The sequence below is a fragment of the Sorex fumeus genome, unplaced genomic scaffold, assembly GCF_029834395.1.
Source record: "Sorex fumeus unplaced genomic scaffold, SorFum_2.1 ptg000044l, whole genome shotgun sequence".
Classification (NCBI taxonomy): domain Eukaryota; kingdom Metazoa; phylum Chordata; class Mammalia; order Eulipotyphla; family Soricidae; genus Sorex; species Sorex fumeus.
Genome location: NW_026606101.1, coordinates 33,576,867 through 33,595,995, shown reverse-complemented (window position 1 = coordinate 33,595,995; position 19,129 = coordinate 33,576,867). Strand labels below are relative to the sequence as shown.

Genomic DNA, 19,129 nt, shown 5'->3' with positions numbered 1-19,129 from the left:
TAGTAAAGTTATTTAACATGGTCATCCTTAGGAATATAATTACAAAGGCTCATCATAAAAAAGTTTAATGTTTTGTATCAAACTTTTAAACAAAGATTTCTCTCCTTTAAGGACAAGGATGTTTCCTTCCATTATTCTTTTAAGTAGATTTTCATTGTTTACATGTTTGGCCCTAGATTTGCTTGCCTTCATCAAAATGCAAAGCTATATGAGTATTCATGCATATGCATGTACAGTCAGCATCAAATGTAAGCAAAAGCAGATTCTCTAAAATATGTCTAAAGAAATGTTGGAAGTTTCCTTCAACCACTAATGAGACTTTCTGGTTAAGGAAAGTAACATCTAGTAGGTGAGAAAGATAATAGCCAAACACTATCATCAAAAATATGACCCATGCCTTTCTTGGTCTAACAAAATCCACATGGGGAGCCTTGCTTCCGACACTTTGCCATCTGTAATGATGGCTTCCTCCACAGATGTTATCAATGGGATTGTGAGTGAGAAGTCAAGACTTCTATACCTAGCTCCTTGTAAAAAGTCTACCTCATGTAGTGCCATTTTAGATCATGAAGAGATCCTTCATTTGATCATCAAGTGTTTGAGAATAGCACCAGTGGCATCATAGGGAAGGATGAACCTTTTACCACCATTCACCATTCAGTAGGTTATCAACTGTTATGTCGGTGAAGGAAAATTAGGAGTTGTATCAAAGCAATCATAACTTTCCCAGATGGGTAGTGTAGAATAAAACTAAAAGGGAACCCAAATCCCCTCTCCATGAATCAGAAACATGTTACAATTCCATACAAGGGACATGAAAGAACCCTACAAAAAGAACCCTGATTTGAAATCTGTAAGTTAGTACTAAGGTGGCATCTCAAAACACCATGAGGGTGGTTCATTGTCAGAGACAATATCGTAAGACTAAGGATTTAAATAACATATGGAGTCTCATAACACGGAGTATAATTGAAAACCATGCATACATCAACAACCAGAAAAATCTCATATAGAATTATTCAAGATAATCAAGAGACTCAGTATAGAGATAACTTAGAAGATTTGTAACTATATAATCAAACGTTGAAAGTGAACATATATGTACTACAGTAAGTATTTGAAAGAAATAAATGAAAGTCTTTTAAAATATTTTTTAAAAATTGAGATTATACAGTTTACAATATTTTTAATAATGGTTTCATATGCAAATAATTCCCCATCTCCTTATCCCAAGGACCCCAACAACTCTCCCTCTTAACCCACTCCCCCCACACTCCAATGCAATAGTGTGGATCACTTCTTCCATTATGTTGCCTTTAGACGTTAGGTGCTACCTTACTGCACATCATTAAGTCCCACATAAGAGAGAGATCATGCTCTTCTATCCCCTTCCTTCTGTCTCTTTTCACTCAGCACAATATACTCTAGCTTGATCCTTGTTGCACATTGCATGATTTATCTCTTTCTTAGTTCTGCATGGTATTTAAATGGATAATCAACAGAAAAAATATATATAAAGAATTACATGTAGAACTGTAGCACTGTAGCACTGTCCTCCCATTGTTCATCGATTTTTGCTTGAGTGGGCACCAGTAACATCTCACAACAAATTGTAAGACTTGTTGTTACTGTTTTTGGCATATTGAATACATCACCGTTAGCTTGCCAGGCTTTTGCCCTGCAGGCGAGTTTCTCTTGGTAGCTTGCTGGGCTCTCCAAGAGGGGAAGAGGAATCGAACCCGGGTCGGGCATGTGCAAGGCAAATGCTCTACCCATGGTGCTATCGCTCCAGTACAAATATTACGTGAAAATTAAAAAATTTGAAAAGTTTAATAACTAAATACAAAATGCAATAGTTGTACTGAAGAGCCTAATAAGGAAGGCAAAAAAGAGTTACTGACCTTAAAAATAGAGTGATAGAAAATATTCATTCTGGAAACATGATAAAATTGACGTAAAACCAAACAGAACTCCAAGAATTATGGAACTATAAAACTATCTAAGTGTTTTATTGTTAGACTCTCAGAGGAAGAAGATAAAGAGTTAAAATATGCAAATAAGTAATGGTTGAAAAGGTCCCAATTTGTAAAAAGATAAATAGATTCCAAGAAAACTGAGTGAATTATAATCTAGGTAAATCCAAAGAATGTCATGACAGACACAAAGTAACTGGACCAAAGTTATAGTAGAGTAGTTACAGACCTTGCCTTGGATCAGCCAACCTGGTTTGACTCCTGGCATTCTGCATGGCTTCCTGATTATCATCAGGACTGGCCCCTGAGTAGAGTGTCAGAAATAGTCCCTGTGCAAAGGCAGGCATCACTCAAACTGCCACTCCCCATCAAAAGATAAAATAAAATAAAAGCTCCTAAAAATGAACAACTAACAAACTTGAAAATGACAAGGACTAGATTCTGTAAAATACCTGAGTATCCAAGAACAGATGACTGGTTAAAGAAACTTTGGTCCATCTACACAATGGAATACTATGCAGCTGTTAGAAAAGATGAAGTCATGAAATTTTCATATAAGTGAATCAACATGGAGAGTATCATAATAAGTGAAATGAGTCAGAGAGAGAGGGACATACATAGAATGACTGCACTCATTTGTGGAATATAAAGTAACATAATGAGAGACTGTAACCTGCCCACACGGCAGAGTCTGGCAAACTCCCTGTGGCGTACCCAATATGCCAAATACCAGTAACGATGATGGGTCTCATTCTCCTAAAGAGCCTTGAATATAGCACTTTCTTAAAAGTCTCAGGGCTAGGATGAAAGAGACATTACTGGGGTGTGCTCGAGGCAATCGACGAATGAGAGACTAACACCCATAAATAATAGAGATAAGGGCCAGGAGGATCGCTCCATGACATGGAAACCGGGCTCAAATGCTGTGGAAAAAGGCAGCTGAGAAAGAGAAGGGACCACCAAGTAAATAATGCTTGGAGGCTCGCTCAGGATGGGAGATGTGTGCTGAAATAGACTATCGACCAAGCATGATGGCCACTCAGTACCCATATTGCAAACCATAAGACACTAATGGAGAGAGAGAGAGAGAGAGAGAGAGAGAGAGAGAGAGAGAGAGAGAGAGAGAGAGAGAGAGAAATTAAAAGGGAATCTGCCTGCCACAGAGGCACAGAGAATGCCCTGCCACAAAGGCAGGGTGGGGTGGGAAGTCTACTGGGATCATTGGTGGTAGAGAATGGGTATTGGGTGGAGGAATGGGTACTCAATCACTGTATAACTGAAACACAAGCACGAAAGTTTGTAAATCTACAACTGTACCTCATGGTGTTTCACTAATATATAAGTATATATATAATTAAAAAACACAAAACATAGTGTTAAAATACAATCTATTGTAAGTTTAACTCAATTAAAACAGAGTATTGCTATATACTATGCAGTACTTCCATGCATGCTATAATTTAAATCTATGATTTTCATGGCAGAAAATAATGGAGATTTTTTACTAGTGGATCATTATATATTTATGAGTAGGTCATATTCCATATTTCTTAGGTATAGCACATTTAATATCAATATAATCTCTTATTGTATTTGGAAATGTACCCATATACTTAATAAGTTATTTTATCTAAGTCATAATTTTTAAGTATTTTTGATAAAAATTAAACATCTGTTCTTACAAAAAAAGAATTGAATTTCCCCCTCCTTGTAAGCACACACTGTAGTACTGTCGCACTGTTGTCCCGTTGTTCATCAATTTGCTCAAGCGGGCAATATTAACATCTTCATTGTGAGACTTGTTGTTACTGTTTTTGGCATATCGAATACACCATGGTAGCTTGCCAGGCTCTGCACACACATTCCCTTAAAATTTCTTTAATGTATAGCAAGCACCAGCATAAAGCTGACTTACTATATATAGCTAGCTATATTATCTAAATCTAACCCCAATAGTATCTTCCATGCCTCAAGTTCTTCTAATTGTAAACTCTTTCATAAAGATCTTGAGTAGGAATTAACTTTCAAGGGAACTCCCAAATGGCTATATGGCCTTCTTATCCTCAATAAAAAGTGTCGAAGTGAAATTTTGGAACTTCCAATGAAAGGTGAAGTCTAATGTCCCCCCATTGACTCAGTGTCATGCTGGAAAGTCAAAAGCCCACATGAAGAAGCAGATAGTAAATATCAATGGGACCTATCCTTTGGGCTTATCTAATTACAGTTATGCAGGAAAAGAAACTTCCAGATAAATGTTTCCAAAAATGGAGATACCACATAGGACACATGAAGAAAGTGGGTAAGGAGTAGTAGTAACCTTTAATGGAATTAAGAGCACTTTTCATTTATTCCCTTAAAAAACAAAGATTTTCAGAGGGCATTGTGATTTTTCTCAAGACGAAATGTAGATGAAATAAATTTGGGAAACTCTGCAGTTCAGTTTACTTGATTTCTTAAATCAGATATAGTCCTAATAATTTTATTTTACAAATAAGGATTCAGCTACTAAAAAGCAGAAATAAACCACTTAAATTCATAACACAGGTATATGCTTAACCACTTGATCACTTGACTTCCCGTTAATCATCGATTTGCTCCAGTGGGTGCCAGTAACATCTCCATTTGTCCCTGTTGCGTGCTAGTGTAGGCCAATGGCGTCTGTTCATTCTAGGAACACGAAGAGCCTCAAACCGATCGTTCAGGATCTTGATGAAGAAGTCTGACCATTTGGTAGCTGGGCGGCCACACGGTCTTTTGACATCCCGAGGAATTAAGTCGGTAATGGCTCTAGTCCAGTGGTCATCTCCAAATCTCATTAAATGACCAGCCCATCTGATTTTTGATGCCTTGGCAAACGAGACAGCATCCCTGATTCTTGATCATTGACAGAGGTCGGAACTCCGGATTCCTTCTCTCATTTGAGTGAATCGTGATACTCCAAGCATAGAGTGTACCCATGATACTCTTTCAATTTCTCTTTGAGAGACCCGAATAGCGTTCTCATCCTGTTTGCATAGGACCCAGGTCTCTGAGGCATATGTAAATATAGGAAGAACAGTGGAATCAAAGAAATGAGCCCAGAGCCAGGGGTTTTTTGTCCTCTTAGCTATTTCTTCAATGCTCTTGAAGGTGTCCCAAGCCGCTCTCTTCCTCCTGTGCAACTCAGGTGCCAGGTCATTCATCATATTGACTTCTCGACCTGGGTACACATAACTGTTGCATTCGGATATGTTCGTTCCATTGAGGCTGAATCTAAACGTTGGACATGGGAGTCTCCCAGTGGACAGTTCCGCAACGAAATAGACCACATCATATTCAATAGAAGCTTTTGCCTGACCGATGTCGCTCTTGTCCAAAATTCTAAACAGGATCGGACCACCGTCTCCTTCATGCAAAATTCTACTTCAAGAGTGGGGATAAAGGACTGCAAAGTTTAAGAAGAGAACTCCAGGAATGACCACCAACTGGGAGCTTTTTGGCACTAATGTTGCAACATGGGAAGATGCCGTTGTTGACAACATTGACGCGGAATATGATTGACTGGTTCAGCACCTCTATGACTGTGCAAGGTACACCAAGAGAGAGATAGCCACAAAAAGATGACTGTCTTCAAAAACTCTTTAGCTTATTCACCAACGTGGTTTGGCACATGCGAACGTCCGAGCTCGCAAAGCAGTGCAGAGATGCAATCAAGGAAGACCTCAAAGAGAGAAGAGCAGAAGTACTGGTAGATGCAGAGCAGAAGTACTGGTAGATGCGGCAGAAGCCAGGAAAAGCATTCATAACTCCTGCCTGTCGTTCGCCAACTACAAGACCAAGATGACTGCCCTCCGACATCCTGATGGATCTATCACATCCTCCAGAATGGCAATGGAGAAGATTATTCATGACTTCTACACAGATCTCTTTGATAGCCATGTCTACCTGTCCACATACCAAATTCCATAGGATGAATATGTGGTTCCCAATGTTCTTCCTTCGGAAATCCGACACGCCATTTCATCAGCACCCAGCCCAGGCAAGGTCAGACCCGAACTCCTGAAGAACCTACCATCAGTACTCATCAATACGCTGGCTCGGCTCTTCACACGCTACATGTCTGAATGCAAGGTTCCGTCCCAATGGAAAACCAGCAGGACTGTACTATTGTACAAGAATGGAGATATCCACAACATTGGCAACTATCACCCAATCTTCCTGTTGTCTGTCATCTACAAGCTGTTCACTCAAGTCATCATGAATAGGATTGGCAGAACACTAGATGAAGGACAAGCATGTGAGAAGCCGGGTTCCGCAAAGGATTCAGCACCATCAACCATATCCACATGATAACCAAACTCATTGAGGTTTCTCGGGAGTTCAAGATGCTGCTCTGTCTAACATTCATTGATTTAAAGAAGGCCTTTGATTCTGTTGAGACGAAAGTGGTCATTGAAGCCCTAGCCAATCAGGGCATTCAAACTCAATACATCAGGATCCTCCATGAGTCGTATTATGGATTCACTACCAGGATCTCACCATTCTACAAAGAAGTAATCATTGATGTCAAGAGAGGGGTTTGGCAGGGTGACACCATTTCACCGAAACTCTTCATTGCCACCCTTGAGAACATCATGCGATGACTGGAATGGGAAGGAATGGGAATGAAGATAGATGGTTGGCAACTACACCACCTCCTCTTTGCTGATGACATTGTTCTAATAACACCAAACATTAGCCAAGCCGCACAAATGCTGGTTGACTTTGACCATGAGTGTGGAAAGGTCGGACTACAGCTGAATCTTACAGAGACAATGTGTATGAGGAAAAGCCTAATTCCTGATGCTCCATTCACTTTCAGTGGAACGACCATCTCCGAATGCAACAGGTATATACTAGGTTAATTAAATAGTTCTTGATTAACCTAGTTGATTTACTTACTTCTAAAGTCATTTGCTATACAGCAGCAAATAACTTGAGACATTTACTTTCAATTTGCTTAATTCCTAGAAAATGTGAAGACTCATACTTTACCATAAATTAAAGACACTTTGACTACACTATCCTAAAAACAGTAATGATAGCTCCTGAAGTTCTTCATTTGATTTTAGGTTGACATGCACCAACACTTAAATGACATAAGAGTTTTTTTTTCTTAGTTTATTACTAGGGCTGGAGCGATAGCACAGTGGGTAAGGTGTTTGCCTTGCATACATCCAACCCGGCTGACCTGAGAGCCCTCTTGGAGAGCCCGACAAGGCGAGAGTAGCCTTGCAAGCTTATCCAGCTATTTGATATGCCAAACACAGTAACAACAAGTCTCACAATGGAGCCATTACTGGGCCCGCTAGAGCAAATCGATGAACAACAGGACAGTCCTGCTACAGTGTTATTACTACTGATTCTGCTCTCATTTACCATTTAAGTCAAGTCAGTATATGGAACACATTCCGTACAATTTATCAGTCTCTCTCTCTTTCTCTCTCTCACTCTCTCCTCCCTCTCACTCTCTTTCTCTCTTTCTCTCTCTTTGTGATGAAGGGTTTGCAATATACTGTCTGGTATATGTTAGAATGTGGTTTGGACCTTTTTTAAAGTAAAAGGTAAAGGTAAAGGCCCTCCCGTTGATCGTCGATTTGCTCGAGCGGGCCCAGTAACGTGTCCATTGGAGACTTTGTTGTTACTGTGTTTGGCATATCGAATACTCTCGGTAGCTTGCCGGGCTCTCCGAGAGGGGCGGAGGAATCGAACTCGGGTCGGCCATGTTGGCCGCTTGTAAGGCGAACGCCCTAACAATAAAGACTTGGCAGAAAAAGGACAGGAGGTTAGGTTGCTTGCCTTGCACACAGCCATCCCCAGTCCATTCCTCTGCACAGTTGCCTTAGCATTGTCAAAAGTAAGCCCTGATTACTGCCAGATACACACACACACACACACACACACACACACACACACACACATGCACGCATGCACACACACATACACACATATACAAAATGACCACTGGAATGATAATGATATTTAAAATACTATACTTGATGCAAGTTTTACATCACCAAATTTGTAGCCATTTTCATTAGATACACTCTCCCACCATAAGGAATATTAATTTATTTGGAGACTGATGATTAGAGGTTTACCTAGTCTCCATTAGGGCTGTTCTAGTCCCTGAGTACAAATGATAGGGTATTTGGCATCTCAATTGCAGGTGGTCCTTTATTCATATAATTGGAACTCCTAGAAGTTTCTGCATTATTATTCAGAGGAAGTTTTTTTTCTGTCCTGAGCCTTTATAACAGCCACTATAGTGTAGAAACTCCATGAGAAATGCCGCCAGGAATTCCCATTAAAAAGTCTAATAAATGTTTTCCTACTAACACATTATGTTCTGAATTTATAGAACAATCTGAGCAAAAAAGGTCTTGGCAGTAATTTAATGGAATTATTACAAAGGCAAATTCATATGCAGATTATTGGACAGTATTCATTTCATCATACAGGAGCATTTTAAAATTAGTTTCAGAAAAAGGGCACTTTATAATAAACTTTTAATTTCAAGAGTTGCACAAGGTAAGGGTTGAAAATTACAATAGGCCAGGTACCGTGTCAGCTCTGATATACTACAACACTTCTTTATGAGCACATTACAATTCGGAGAGCTAATAATAAAAAGAAGTGATGTTGAGATGATGAATTGATGCTATGCAATTAGACCTATTAGAATTCACAAGAGTCGACAGGCAATAATCAAACCCTTTTCATGCTGCCCATTGCAATTATCTTTGCACTTAAGAATCAACAAAGCACATAATGACTTGCACTCGATTAAGGAATTCATGAGAAATGGAATTTTAATTAGTATGTAGAAAATTTGGGCCATTTATTACTTTACAGGACAACAAATTGTGAAAACTAGTTGAGGAGTTAAAATCAGTGGTAGTATATGTTTTCCTACCCTAGTGAGGAACGTGGACAATGAAAATTTCCAAAGAGTTCTCCATTTCTTTGCAAATCATAATTAACAAAGTGATCCTATTATTGAGTATTAAATAAACAGTAAATGGGTTGTTGATACCATGAATAATTGATAAAACATCAAGTTCAATTCTAATTTGCGGTTTCCCAAATCATAATATATCATTTGCTTGTGCATGCATATGCATATATTCACTTACATGCAACCTATAAAAAAATGAACAAAACAAAGAACTGTTACTTGCTTTGTGTAGCAAATTAAGTATATTTCATTAGAAAAAGTGTGAATGCCCAATATGTTCAGTGAGTAAAGATTATGTTTAGTCAACTGGCACTTTTTATTAATTATAAAAAAATACGATGCAATGCTCTTTCATTAATTCACATTTACTTTAATGCACTGGAACACTGGGAAGAAATAGTAAATAAGTGTGGTACATCACAGATACAAATAGTAATTTTTGGCATTTAGAAGGGAATTTATTTTTTGTATATAATTACCTGGATATTGATTACAGGTACCATGTTTATAAGGAGAAAAGTCACTTTACAATGCAATTCACTAACATTTTAATCATAACCAATTCATGAAATAAAAAGACTACCATCCTTGGTCAATAGCAAAAAAGAGCAAAGAAATATACAGGATCACTGTTGCGCTCTGTGAATAGATGGAAACAAAAGGTTAAATACTATGACTTCTCTAGTCAGTGCAGAAAAGCACAGGAAAAAAGGAAACATGTTCTTATGAAAATAAATCCATCAGTACCCCAAACAAAGCCATATTGTACCTGAACAATCTTGGAAATCATATGTATGTAAGTAAAATGTTATCTATAAGGTGAACTAATATTACCTTTAGATAGTAGTTGGAATATTTAAAATGTGCTCATTAATCTTATAAATAATTATATTTAATATGGCATCTATTTTAACATTTTATGCCAATCAAAAACTTTAGCATGCTATTAATATAGTGTAATGTTTACAATTTGTGATAGAGATTGAATTCTTTACTTTTATCTCTGTCTTCTTCTGTCCTATAAGTATCAAAAACACTATTTAGCTAAGTTGACTGATCCTGGAATAAAATGTTACATTTTTGTGCTGCCCATGTCAATAGGCTTTTTTATTAATATATTTTTCGTGCAAAATTTTATTTCACAGAGCGTGGAGAAAAGGTTGCAAAGTTTAAGAAGAGAATTCCCAGAACAATTACCAACTGGGAGCTCTTTGGCACTATTGTGGAAACATGGGAAGATGCCATCATTGATGACATTGACAAAGAATACTATTGACTGGTTCAGCAACTCCATTGTGCGAGGAACGTTGAGGGAGAGATCCATAAAAAGACAACTGTCTTCAGAAACTCTCGAGCTTATTCGCCAACATGGCTTGGCGAGAGCCTCAGGCAACCAAAAGCTAATGTTCGTGCTCTCAAAACTGTGCAAACAAGCAATAAAGGAAGACCTTAAAGAGAGAAGAGCAGCAGTGCTGGCATATGCGGCAGAAGCCGGGAAAACATTGGCAATGCCCACCTATCCTTCACCAACTACAAGACCAAGATGACTGCCCTCCGACGTCCCGATGGATCAATCACATGTCCAAAAGGGCAATGGAGATTATCCATGACTTCTACTCAGATCTTTTCGATAGCTACATCCACCTGCCCAAATACCAAATTCCGCAGGATGGATATGTCGTTCCCAATGTTCTTCCTTCCAAAATATGACATGCCATTCCATCGGTAAAGAAGTGAAAAGCACCCAGCCCAGACAGGGTCAGACCTGAACACCTGAAGAACCTCCCGTCCGTACTCGTCAATATGTTGGCTTGGCTCTTCACACAGTACCTGTCTGAATGCATGGTTCTGTTCCAGTGGAAAACCAGCAGAACAGTACTATTGTACAAGAAAGGAGACATCCACGACATTGGCAACCATCACCTGATCTGCCTGTTGTCCGTCGTCTACAAGCTGTTCACTTGAGTCATCCTGAATAGGATTGGCAGAACAATAGATGAAGGACAACCATATGAGCAAGCTGGGTTCCTATAAGGATTCAGCATGATCGACAATATCCACATGGTGACCAAGCTCATTGAGGTTTCCCGGGAGTTCAAGATGCTGATCTGTCTAACGTTCATTGATTTAAAGAAGGTTTTTGATTCTGTTGAGACTGAAGCGGTCATCGAAGCCCTAGCCAAACAGGGCATTCAAACTCAGTACATCAGAATCCTCTGTGAGCTGCATTACGAATTCACTACCAGGATCTCACCATTCTACAAGGAAGTGATCATGGACATAAAGAGAGGAATTCGGCAGGGTGAAACCATTTCACCAAAAGCCTTCAGTGCCACTCTCAAGAACATAATGTGATGACTGGAATGGGAAGGAACAGGAGTGAAGACAGACGGTCGTTCGGCAACTACACAGCCTCCACTTCGCTGATGACATTGTTCTAATAACAACAAACATTAAGCCAAGCAGCCCAAATGTTGACCAACTTTGACCATGATTGTGGAAAGATTGTACTGCAGCTGAATCTCATGAAGACAATGTTTATAAAAAATGGACTAGTTCCTGACCTTCCATTCACTCTCAATGGAATGAAAGTCCCAAAATTCAGCAGTTATGTGTACCTAGGTCAAGAACTCAACATGACGAATTACCTGGAACCTGGGCTGCGCAAAAGGAAGAGAGCAGCATGGAACACCTTTAAGAGCATTGAAGAAATAGCTAAGAGGATGAAGAACCTATGGCTCTGGGCACATCTCTTCAACTGCACCATTCTCCCTTCATTAACATATGCCTCAGAGACCTGGGCCCTGTGAACTATGAAAACAGGATGAGAATGCTATTCGGGTCTCCCAAAGAGGAATCTAAAGAGCTATGCTTGGAGCATCACGCTTCACTCAAGTGAGAGAAGGAATCCTGAGTTCCAAGCTTCATCGACGATTGAGAATCAGGGGTGCTGTCTCATTTGCCAAGGCATTGAAAATCAGATGGGCTGAACACGTAATATTATTTGAAGATGACCATTGGACTAGAGCTGTTACCAACTGGATTCCACGGGACGTCAAAAGAACATGTGGCCGCACACCTACAAGATGGTCAATCTTCTTCGTGAAGACCCTGAACAAATGGTTTGAGGCTCTTTGTCTTCCTGTAGTGAGCAAATGTCAATGGGGTACACTAGCACGTGTTAGGAAAAAATGGAGACATTACTGGAGCCTGCTAGAGAAAATTGATGAGTAATGGGATATCAATGGGTGATCAAGCGATACTTTTACATAGAGATCATATCAAGTAAGACTGGGTGAAATGTTCTGCCACTACTGTGGTTTGATGGTTAGGTCCACAGTGTGGTGCTCGGGGCCACTGGTAGAAAGGTCAGTTGGGTTACACATGGCCAGATTCAGGCAAAGGGTGAGATGGGCATCTGTGCTTGGAATCTTTCTCTATAATGTTAGGAATGTGCTCTTTGTCATTTTAGCCAAATAGTTAGACCATTGGAAGTGGTCTTAAATGCTGAAGATTTGTGTCAAAGATCTGGAGAGGGCCTAGAGCTACAGTACAGTGGGTAGGGCATTTGCTGTGCACGCGACAGACGCGGGTTCAATTCCCAGCCTCCCATATGGTCTCCCAAGCACCGCCAGGAGTAATTCCTGAGTGCAGAGCCAGGAGTAACCTCTGAGCATCACTGGGTGTGACCCCCCCAAAAAAAAGCCAAAAAAAAGATCTGGTGAGGCTGTAAAATAAACATGACACCATTGTGTTTTTCTGCTTTTCCCTACTTTTTCCTTTCTGCACATGCACTTATAAACTTGATTGTGGCTGCAGCCCAGCGATGGTCACTTTGGGTCAAGAGAAGAATACAAGTTTAGAAAAAAAATTAATTATAGGAAGTCATTTAATTTGTTAATTTTCTTATGTATATTATTTTCTTATATGAGTTTTAGGAACTCTATATGATTATTTTAAGTGTGTGTGCATTTGTGTTTGTGTGTGTGTTTGTGTTCATCCGTGTCTTCACTGGTTTCATGTCCTGCTACTTATACTATAATTTACTGATTTTAATCACGTTAAAATAAATGAACTTAAAGGTAAAATTGTAATAAAGAGTATTTTTTTTAATTTTTTTTTATTAGTGAAGCGCCATGAGGTACAGTTGTAGATTTACAAATCTTTGTGCTTGGGTTTCGGTCACACAATGATCAAATACCCATCCCTCCACCAGTGCCCATTTTCCACCACCATGGATAATATCACCCCCCACCCCCCCTCCCACCCTGCCTCTGTGGCAGGGCATTCCCCTAATAAAGAGTTTTTAAATAAGGAGCATTATAGAAAGAAATTGAATTGGGGTCATATACCGAACAATAGTTAATTTAGTGCTCAGTTGCCAGGTTGCTAAATCATAAAACAGACTTCCTCCCTGGCCCCCACTCCCCGTGATAAAATCTGCTTTTCACTGAACTTGTTAGTGAATTTCAAAAAAATACCCTGTTGAGTGCTTGTGTAAGGAGTAAATACTGATGACACAGTGGATGTCTTAACTAATTATGTCAGTAATGCACTAACTATTTCTGTATTGAGATTTTACGTTGTTTTCAAAGAAGCAAACGATGTAGTCATGACTGTATTTGGCGTATTTCCCATGATACTGAAATAATATATAACTTTAGAATTACCCAAATTTAGTGCTTATTTTTAGAGCATTTAGAAGAATACATTTTTAGTTTGGTTCTTTGAGTGACAATCATTTCAGGAAGAATTTGGTGTCTTATGACACCAAAACGGTAGTACTCTAAACCCAGACAAAGGAGCCTCTGCCCTAGGTTTTGAGATTCAGAGGAGCTAACACATCAAAAACACACACCAGAAACATCTGGGAATTTACTTTTGTTTGTTGAAATCTAAGGTGCAGCACTAGTAGTATATGTATATATTATAATTGTAAACAGTTGCTCATATACTTAATGATCATCCTGTTAATCGTCGATTGCCTCGAGCAGGCCCCAGTAACGTCTCTTTCATCCTAGCCCTGAGATTTTATTAAAGGCTTTTTAGGAGAATGACACCCATCATTGTTACTGGTATTTGGCATATTTGGTGCGCCACGGGGAGTTTGCCAGACTCTGCCCTGTGGGCAGGCTATATTCGATAGCCTGCAAGTTTGTCCAGATGTCCTGATAAGATGTCATTCGCGGCCGCGCGGTTCCGGGAGCTGCATTTTGTAGTCTCTGAGTCTTGGCCGCTGATGGGATTACACGGCGCCAGGGGGCCAGGTGGTGGGTGTGACCCCTGCCTACTGGAATTTGGAGGATCTGGGTGGAGGATGCTCGACTCCAATTCGAGTAGGCTTGGAGATCTCGGCCCCGGAACCCGCGTGGCTTTGTCCCTCTGCCAGTACCTTCATGTGTGCGGAGAGTGGTCTCAGCATGGTGGTGGCTGGTCCTGGAGGTCTTTGGCTGCCGGAGCCCTGGTCGGGGTGGGGAGGAAAGTTCAACCCGCTCCCCTCCAAGGGACCCCGGTGAGGAACAGCCAGGCGCAGGGGCAGGAGACTGACTGCACTGGTCTCGTCCGGGAGCTGCATTTTGTAGTCTCTGAGTCTTGGCCGCTGATGGGATTACACGGCGCCAGGGGGCCAGGTGTACTTAATGATATTAATTTATTGTCTCTACTTCTCACTATCTCAAAATAAGACTGCATTTCAATATCATAAAAGGTTGGATTGTACAATTATTGCTACCAAAGAGGGATACCTTTTATTATTACTATTATTGTGGTGTGACTTAGCAGTGGAAATGCTAGGGTAAGGGAATGAAATAAATGCACCTGCAAAACCTTTTCTATAAGATAGCATGAGTATAAAAGTACCCAGAAATAGCAAAGTAAAAAGTTGTCTTCTAATAAAAACAAGTGAACTTTTATTTTCTCTTCAACGGATCAAATTGTAGTTTAAGAGCTACTCATGGATTACTTTTTAATGTGTTTGCACACTGCAGCTTGAAATATACCAAAATAATGAACGATTTATATTGTATCTAACATATGTATGAACTTGTCCAGGATCTGGATCCAGATCCTGGACGAGAACAGTGCAGTCTTCTGCCCCCGTGCCTGGGTGTTCCTTCCCGGGGCCCCATGGAGGGGAGCGGGTTGAGCTTTCCTCCCCGCCCTGACCAGGGCTCCGGCAGCCGAAGACCTCCAGGACCAGCCACCACCATGCTGAGACCACTCTCCGCACACATGAAGGTACTGGCAGAGGGACAAAGCCACGCGGGTTCCGGGGCCGAGACCTCCAAACCTATTCGGATTGGAGTCGAGCATCTTCCACCCAGATCCTCCAAATTCCAGTAGCCGGGGGTCACACCCACCACCTGGCCCCCTGGCGCCGTGTAATCCCATCGGCGGGCCAAGACTCAGAGACTATAAAATCCAGATCCCGGAACCGCGCGGCCGCATTTGCGGCCGTGCGACATCTTATCAGAACTTTTTTTTTATGACATCTTATTGTCTCATTCCTACTTTGGACAAACTTGCAGGCTATTGAATGTAGCCTGCCCACAGGGCAGAGTCTGGCAAACTCCCTGTGGCGTACCAAATATGCCAAATACCAGTAACAACGATGGGTCTCATTCTCCTAAAGAGCCTTGAATATAATCTCAGGGCTAGGATGAAAGAGACATTACTGGGGCCTGCTCGAGGCAATCGACGAATAACAGGATGATGAAATGAAAAATGAAAAAAAGTGTGAACTTAAAAATATGAACTTTATATGTCTACCCACTATAGAATGAGGTGTTCGTTTGTTATGTTGCCTTAGGATCCTCAAGTATCAAGAACTACATGAACAGAAATAAAATATTTATAAGTCAGAAACACTCCCTCCAGTTTTACAATACATATATAAAGGGGAGGGCTGTCACTGTCACTGTCACTGTCCTCCCATTGTTCATTGATTTGCTCGACCTGGCCCAGTAATGTCTCCACTGGAGACTTTGTTGTTACTGTATTTGGCATATCGAATACGTCACGGGTAGTTTGCTAGGCTCTGCCGTGCGGGCAAGATACTCTCCGGAGCTTGCCAGGCTCTCCAAGAGGGGTGGAGGAATCGAACTCGGGTCGGCCATGTTGGCTGCGTGCAAGGCAAAAGCCCTACCACTGTGCTATCGCTCCAGCCCTAAGGGGAGGGCATGTCTCATTATTGGTCCCATTTTATATAGGTAAGGAAACTGAGGCCCATAGAGAATATCTGTTAGGGAACCTAGACAGCATAATGGCTTTCCACCAAGCCATGATTTAGCCCACTATAATTTAATTGGTGATCATTTTATGTCAGAGATATGAGTTGCTTGTGTACTTCTAAACCAGAACTGCTCAGATTGTCTGCAGATGAGCAACACCAACTTCACCTAGAAGAATTTAAGAATGATAGAATTTTGGAGCTCTAGAGCTACTGTATCAGAATTTCTGGAATTAGTGCCAGAAATCTGTTTAATGAGATTTCTGGAGAATTCTTTATGAACTCCATGTAGATCATTTGTTTCCAGCCTTTTGCTACTCAAATGTGTTACAGGGACCAACAGCTAGAAACAAATGGAAAATCTCAGCCCTCACCACATCTCGTCAATCAGAATGTGCTTTTTCATTCACATGATCTCTAGGGAGTTCATGAAGTTTAAGAAGTGCTGCTGTAAACGAACTTGTAACCCAAACAAGTATCTGTCAGATTAAATGTAGTGAAATTTCATATATTTATTCTTTGGCTTCATATTTGGATAGTATACTTATGCTATTTAAATAAAGTTTAAGTAAACTATAATTAGTGTTAACAAATAGCATGATCTAGGGTTCCTATTGACCCCACTACTAAGTTAACATGGTTTTACTTAGTCTTAAGTTACAAAGACTGCCTAAGTCATAAGGCAATATTATAAAGCAAATTGTATATATTTTAAAAATCTACTTCCAGCAAAGGCATATTTTGCCAAGCCATTCAAAAATGTAAACATGATACAATCTCACTGGTGAATGGGAAAAATCTTTTCAAAGCTTCAGCAAACCCTAGAGTATATTATTAACAGAGGGTTGATCTTTTTCTCACCTTTACCCCACCAAAAATGTGTTAATTGGGTGAAAGGGTCAGACATCGCAAAGAAAACCAGATGGAAAAATAAAAGTATGGAATTTGACCCAAAGTGGTTATTAAATATATAGTTATCAAAATATCATGTGAAGTTTGAACATCTAAATCAGTCTCTGTTAACTCTAGAGTAAAAAACAAACCATAAAAGACCATCATAAGTCATGAGACCTTTCAGTCAGGTTTTCCTTCAGAAACAGCAGACTTATGGTCCAGTAGGCAATGGTAGAGTCTTAGTATAAACCCTGAAGGCCATATTTTTTAGGGTAAGTAAAATGTAGATACTCTTTATTAAGAAGAAAAAATAATTTTTATTATTAATGATGTCTTAGTCTAATCAATATTTTGGTGTTTTAGACTTGCACAGAGTCTGTACAGTTTGGCCTGGCTACAAATTACATTTCCAGAACTGTGTTTTTCTACTCCACTTTCTGTCTCACCTACTACTGCAAAATAGGTACTGCATGCATCTTTACATTTCTCTTCCTTGGTATTAATGATGGTAGTGATGAGTGGTGATAGGATACTCAAAGGATTCAAATTGCTTTCTTTTCTGATAAATATAATAATAACTGCACTGCTTCTAATTTTGCAAAAAAAATGAAGCATAATTATTTTTTTGAAATAAAGCATTAGAACAGTGATAACCAAACCAAACTTGAAAACATTTTAAATCAAATATGATAAAGAATTAATGTTTAATTTGGAAAAACCTCAAGAAATTTTTTGTTTCCTGAAAGGCACATGATAAAATGTTAAAATGATGATAAAATTTACAGTTATGACTTAATCACTTAATCACTTAACTTCCCGTTAGTCGTTGATTTGCTCGAGCGGGCGCCAGTAACGTCTCCATTTGTCCCTGTCGCGTGCTAGTGTAGCCCAATGGCATCTGTTCGCTCCGGGAACATGAAGGGCCTCAAACCGATCGTTCATGATCTTAGGGAAGAAATCTGACCATCTGGTAGGTGGGCGGCCACGCGGTCTCTTGACATCCCATGGAATCCAATCAGTAACAGCTCTAGTCCAACGGTCGTCTTTAAATCTCATTACGTGACCAGCCCATCTGATTTTCGACACCTTGGCAAATGAGACAGCGTCCCTGATCCTTGATCATCGATGGATGTCAGAACTCCGGATTCTTTCTCTCATTTGAGTGAAACGTGATATTCCAAGCATAGCTCTTTCTATTCTTCTTTGGGAGACCTGAATGGCGTTCTCATCTTGTTTGCGTAGGGCCCAGGTCTCTGAGGCATAAGTTAATGCAGGAAGAACAGGATCTCACCATTCTACAAAGAAGTGATCGTTGATGTCAAGAGAGGGGTGCGGCAGGGTGATACCATTTCACCGAAACTCTTCAGTGCCACCCTCGAGAACATCATGCGACGACTGGAATGGGAAGGAATGGGAGTGAAGATAGATGGTCGGCAATTACACCACCTCCGCTTTGCTGATGATATTGTTTTAATAACACCAAACATCAGCCAAGCGGCACAAATGCTGGCCAACTTTGACCGTGAGTGTGGAAAGGTAGGACTACAGCTGAATCTTACGAAGACAATGTTTATGAGAAACAGCCTTGTTCCTGACGCCCCATTCGCTCTCAATGGAATGACCATCTCCGAATGCAACAGCTATGTCTACCTAGGTCGAGAGGTCAACATGACAAATGACCTGGCACCCGAGCTGCGCAGGAGGAAGAGAGCGGCTTGGAACGCCTTCAAGAACGTCGAAGAAATAGCTAAGAGGACGAAGAACCTCCGGCTCCGGGCACATCTCTTTGATTCCACAGTTATGACAAAACATTTAAACTCTATGTACCACCAGACACTGTGCTGAGTGCTATGCTTACATTTATTTATTTAATCATCACATCAAGGGGCACAGAGAAATAGGAAAGCTTGCCTTGTATGTGGTCAACTATGGCTAGATCCTTGGTACCACATATGCTGGCTTGAACACTGTCAGAAAGTGTTCCTTGAGCACAGAGCCAGGAGTAAGCCCTGAACACATCTGGGAATGGGCAAAAAAAGAAAACCTTAAATTCTATTA

The 19,129-nt window shown here is 40.3% G+C and overlaps 1 protein-coding gene across 2 annotated transcripts in view; it reads right to left on the bottom strand.

The window, feature by feature from the left end:
- The window catches only part of MACROD2 (mono-ADP ribosylhydrolase 2), a 2,391,823-nt gene that overhangs the window by 1,041,828 nt on the left and 1,330,866 nt on the right, over positions 1-19,129 (bottom strand). The window lies entirely within an intron of this gene.